Genomic DNA, 6,162 nt, shown 5'->3' on the forward strand with positions numbered 1-6,162 from the left:
TATATATATATAAATCTTTATATATATATGTCCAACTGTGTACTGTGAACCTAAAATTATAACATCGTTATATTTTTTACACATTATATTTTTTCATATATATCATATATTTTATGTTTTATATTGTCTAGCCTTTGTATATATATATATATATATCCTTTATATTTTGTACATGTTCTCATATTATATTTTATACTTATATTTGGTTATGTCTTTTTTATTTCTATTATTTATTTCCTTATTTTTTAAAATTTGCATGCCATAATAATTTTGTGACAATTTATAATTGTTTTATTTCTTTCATAAAATTCGTTATGTGCTGCAACCCTGTACTATCATATATTAAATTGATCCCTTTATTTAGTTATATCTGAAATCTCTTTCTAGATTTTGTATATCTATATAGTTACAATTTCCTTTAACTGTATAAGTAAACTAAGGTAAAAATTTACTCCTTCAATTTATATCCATCTTATAATCGTTTAAGAAGTATTTCTTTTTACAGTTACTCTTTCTTCCGTTTTAAAATCACAGTCAAAATAAGCTTTATTGGCCATCCGTATCCCTATTCTCTTTCTATTATCACTACTCTCCCATCAGACATTCTCATTTATCACCCCATGTCCAACTACTCTTTTGCTGTTGATATAGCCGGATGTAAAGTTCCCTTTCCTTAGTTAGTGAACGGTCTGTCATGATACTAATTAATTGGTAAATCTATAAAGATATAATTTTAGATGTTTTGAAGACTACATTCTCCCTATTGTCTTCGATGTGTCGATAACGGGATCACTACTCGCATTCACCTCCCTCCACTGTAACCTATGTTTTAAATTCTGGCTTGTCTCTTGCTGTACTGTCCTATTCTCATTCTGCCAAAAAGTTTAGCGGCGGAATCGTTGTAAATATTTGCTCTCTAATTTGTCCTCCTTTATGTTTGAAGTCTACGCGGTCATCCGATGAGAACGATTTTCTTTGTAATGATGTAATACTTCCATTACACAATTAAAGCTGTCACTCGAAACGTAATAAATTGACACATACATATTTATTGCTCATACACACACAAATACACACACATATATATATATAAATACAAAAATCGGACAAGAACGCAAAACATCCAAACAGTTAGGTGATACAAAAATGGATGTTTTACGTTCTTGTCCCATTTTGCATTTTTAATACATAAAGATATAGCATTGTATGTACACTAAAAAGTTAAAACATATTTATATATATATATATATATATAATATAAAAAATAAAAATAAAGAAAAACATTAAAAAATTAAAAAACTAAAAAATAAATAAATAACAATAGAAAATATGAAAATAAAATAAGAAATGAAACAAATGAAGATATATATTTAAAAAATAATAATGGCAAATAAATAAATAAAAGCTATATAAAATAAAATAAAATCAATTTTAAAGAATTTTAAGATTTTAAAATTTAACGAAATAAAACGAAATAAGAAAAACCCATACATATATTTATAAAATATTAGTAATCCAGAATTATCCCTTAGGCATCATATCTCTCTCAACCTATGTCTCTCACTATAGTGTTAAAGTTATCTAGAAAACCTGATAAAAGATTTATTACTAAAATGTTTACAGCATATTGCTAATTCCTACCCACGGTCAAGATTACTCACTGATGTAAGTATCAGGTCATCCCATAAGTTCTGCCCGATTTTACCCTTTTTAAAACTGAATGAAATTTAATAGTATTTTAGAATGTCTAATGTAATTAAAAAATATTTTATGCATTTGTGTACATTGAAACTAAATAAATATTATTTTACAGAATTATAGAATTAAAATTTCTTTGATTAAAACCTTTTCTAACATGGAAGTATCCAAAGAGCATTTGAGGCACATAATGCTTTATGAGTATAAAAAAGGAAACTCTGCAGCCGAAGCGACTCGAAACATACACTCAGTTTATAGGAAAGAATGCTTGAATGAAAGAACTTGCTGAAGATGCTTTGCAAAATTCAGAAGTGGAGGCTTCAGCTTTGAAGATGAAAATTGAACAGGACGTCCAGTTGAGTTTGATGATAAGCTCCTTGAGGCATTATTTGAAGAAAATCCTGCATTATCAGTTGAATAATTGGCAATAAAGCTAAGTTCAAACCATACAACTGTTCATAGTCATCTTCAACAGCTTGGATAGATTCCTAAACTTGGAAAATGGGTGCCTCATGAATTGTCTGAAAGCAACCATAAATCTCGAGTTGACATTTGCTCTTCTCTCCATTCTCGCTGACTCATTTTACCCTTTTTTGGATAGACTTTTTACTGGTGACGAAAAATGGATCTTCTATCGAAATGTTCAACATCGTAAACTGTGGCTTGTTAAAAGGGAAAAAGCTCAACCACAACCGAGAAGGGAACTTCATGGAAAAAAAATTTTTTCTCTCTATCTGGTGGGATTGCAAAGGAGTAATTCACAGTCAATCGTTACCACCTAATGCAATAATCAATGCTCAAGTCTACTGTCAACAATTAAAGCGTTTGAACCAAGCTTTGAAAAAAAAAAAAGACCTGCTTTAGTGAATCGAAACGGGAGTGATGTTCCATCAAGACAATGCGTGACTCCACACTGCAAATATCACATCACAGAAGACCGAAGAGCTTGGTTGAGAAAAAATTCCTCATCCACCTTATTCTCCCGACCTTGCTCCTTCAGATTACCATTTGTTTCGTAGTTTATAGAATAATTTGGGGGACATAACTTTCGCAAGCCAAGAGGAGGTCGAAACTGACATTTCAGAATTCTTCGCTTTGTTTTACATTGATAGGATTAAAAAGCTTGCAAATGGATGGAACGAAGTCATAGATAATCAGAGAAAGTACATTGATGATTAAAATTCACTTAAATGTAACATTTGATCACTTGTTTTCTTCATTCAAAATTCAGACAGAACTTATGGGATGACCTGATATTTGGAATGACTCCTCTAGGCAAAGTTCACATTAACTTCTTCCTTTTTCATATGGTTTATCTCGACTTAAGTTTCACCATTTTAGCTCATATTCTGTTTTTACCTCCCTAAGTTACCATATTAGCTTACCAAGTGATGTCGCATTTGATTTATTATTGTGTTTGAATGACGAGATGTAGTTGTAATATCGGAGCTTGAATGTCGTTGTGCAATAACCTATGTAATTGTAAATTTTGCTCCGGGTTACTATTGCACATTCATATACTATGTTCTTTCCTAAAGGGGAATTATTTAAAACTCATTCCCTATCTCCTCTACAGTTACAACTAGCCCTGTCCTGCTTATTTTTACCTGTGCGGTTATTACCGCTATCATCGTTATTATTATTATTATTATTGTTACCATTGTCATTTTCATTATCTTTAAAATTATCTTCTTTATTATTATTACTATTGCCATCATCAACTTCACCACCGCTGCCGCTGCTGTTGTTATTCTTTGTATCATTTCTATTTATATCATCCTCCCCATTATATTTACCATCAGTATTTAAATACTTGTATTATACATTAATTTACAGGTTCAACATGAATTTTACATTCTTTCTCATCATCTTGGGAATACTAATGATACTTGCCCTAACCGAAGGTAAGAAGTCTATTATCACATTCGTTAAATGATTTGTTGCCCCCTATTGTAAAGACACTTACTTTGATTAATTGTGCATTCAAATCTAATTTTGGTGCAGGGTTTTATTATTGTCTGGAACCAATGTTTGAGAGAATAGCGGCCTTATTGTATCCTAACATCCATGAACCATACTCAGAAATCATATTTATTTTTTACGTCCAAATGATTTTGAACGCTGCGGAATAAATGATAATCAGATGGGGCAATGTCAGGTGAATATGGTGGGTGGGGTAACGTTTCCCATTCAAACTGCTCCAGCTTTTGAAATGTCATCTTCGCTGTATTTGGCCGAGCATTATCCTGATGGAAGAACATCTTTCGTCTTGAAACCAAAGATGGTCGTTTTTCTTCTATCGCTAACTTAAGCCGCTCAAGCTGCTCGCAGTAGATCTCCTATGTTATCGTTTGGTTTGGGTTTAAAAGTTCAAAGTGGACTAAATCTTTCATACCCCACCAAACAGATAACAACATGAAGAACTTCTTTAGCCTGAGGTGCCAGTGTTTCTCTCTTCCCTATTCACTGTCTTCGGTGCCCTGACATTTTTGTAGAGTACATATTTCTCGTCAACAATCACTATTCAGTCAAAACAAGTTAATTCGTGAGACGTGGCCGCAAAGAAGCGCAACACTTCACATTATGCACAGAGTTCAAATTTATCATTTTTGGAAGTTTCCCCCAGATGTTTATTTTCTGGTTCTCTAAACTCAAGAGATTACAAAGCAAAAAAAAAAAAAAAAAAAAAAAAAAAAAAGAAACCCTGAGTTTAAAATAATGCATGGTTCAATTTTTATAGCTCTTTAAATTCGGCCAATTTAACGAAATTTCCTTTTTTTTTTTTAGTATCCTAACATTGAACATATTTTCGTTCACAAAAAGATTTTAGACCTCTCTTTGAACTTATTTAGAAGCGTTGTTTATTGTCTTTCAGTCAAGCTACAGGCTGGAATGCATAGGCCAACATAAATTTGAGAGAATTGGGGATGCATGAAAATATCCAAATTTTGGGTAAAACACCTTCAAACTTGATAATCTAAAAACAAAATACAAATTTTGACATATTAAGGGCTAACATATTTGTCCTCCTCAACATTTTATGTAAACTCTGGGAAAAAATCATTTGAAAGGGGTTAAAAGGCCACGCAGAACGAATTATTCCAGATTGGGTGCCAAACATCAAAACGAAACAAAATTGGGTAAAATTGGTAGTTATTGACCCCCCCCCCAACGTGATTAAACAAGTATAGAAACAGGAAATATAAAATGGACTTAAAACCTAATAAATTTTTTGAAATAATTGATCTTAAATATACTTCTTTTGGTATATAACTTATTTTATACAGTAAAGATTGGGTTGGGAAGGTCACGCTTATTGTCCGATCCCCATATACTGCATTAATATTCCTCGCACTTTCCGTTGCGTTGTTGCCTTTATTGAACTCATGAAGCAAAATATTCTGCATATGCTCCTTTGTCACTTCCATTATAACTTTGAAAAAAATAACCATTAAACTCGAACTGCACTCTTCAAAACTTGCACTAAGAATAAGCACGAGGCAAAAGTACTACCTGCTTTTACAACAAGTTGATGCAAGGAGTTTATCCCGAACCCCTCCGACTTTTATTTCATCCAATTGAAAAAACTGCATTGTTTGTATGATGACTCAATATTTACATTATGTCTATATCACAACGATATATCGTTGTTTGTAAATTGCTTAATGGTTGTCATGCAAATTGTAAAATAAATTAAAAGAATTAAAATCATAAAGATTTAAAAAAATTAATATCATGAAGATTGGACTAACTGAGTTTTTGTCGTCCAAAACAACAATAAAATTGTGAATAATGGGTGAAAGACATACATAGATATATAGAAAATTGCGGAAAACGAAGGCCACATTGGACGTTGATCTATGTAGCAGTAAGAGATGAAGCGAATGATAAGTAGCTTTGATATCAATATGATGTATCTTTATATTCATTTTTTAAAATATCAAAATGGCATTAAGGCAACTTTTATTATGTTCTAATTTTAGGCGATTATTCGGCATGTCGTGCGATTTGCCAGAAACAACATCTGCCAGGTGGAAAGGGTAATGATCACGCTGCTTTTTTTCAGTGTCTCCAACAGAAATGTCAATGTATGTAAATTGTGTACAGATCAGTGAATAAAATCAATAAACAATATGCGATATTATAAGCAATGATTTTAAGGAGAACATACATACAGTCTCCGAACAGAATCGAAGAAATTATCTCTCGCACGTCAGATGCGTTTCGATATCTGTTGCATATAAAATTCATGTTTATAATATCAAATACATCTCGTAATTTAAAATCTTTTTTGAGTTATTGTTTGATGCTGTTCTTTCATTTTCATTCAATATTACTATACAAAAAGCCTTGTCACATACATATCCATACATATATACATACATGTATATATATACACACACATATATTTATATACACAGATATATACATATATACACATATATGTATGTACACACACATATA

The 6,162-nt window shown here is 31.5% G+C and overlaps 1 long non-coding RNA gene across 1 annotated transcript in view; it reads left to right on the forward strand.

Annotated features, from left to right (window-relative positions):
• LOC128247395 (uncharacterized) overlaps window positions 1–5,896 on the forward strand; it is a 6,734-nt gene extending 838 nt beyond the window's left edge. Inside the window, exons 2-3 of the long non-coding RNA XR_008263774.1 lie at window positions 3,535–3,602; window positions 5,682–5,896. This is a non-coding gene — a long non-coding RNA (uncharacterized LOC128247395). The remainder of the gene's footprint in view (window positions 1–3,534; window positions 3,603–5,681) is intronic.
• The last annotated feature ends 266 nt before the right edge of the window (window positions 5,897–6,162 follow it).

The sequence above is a fragment of the Octopus bimaculoides genome, chromosome 3, assembly GCF_001194135.2.
Source record: "Octopus bimaculoides isolate UCB-OBI-ISO-001 chromosome 3, ASM119413v2, whole genome shotgun sequence".
Lineage (NCBI taxonomy): Eukaryota > Metazoa > Mollusca > Cephalopoda > Octopoda > Octopodidae > Octopus > Octopus bimaculoides.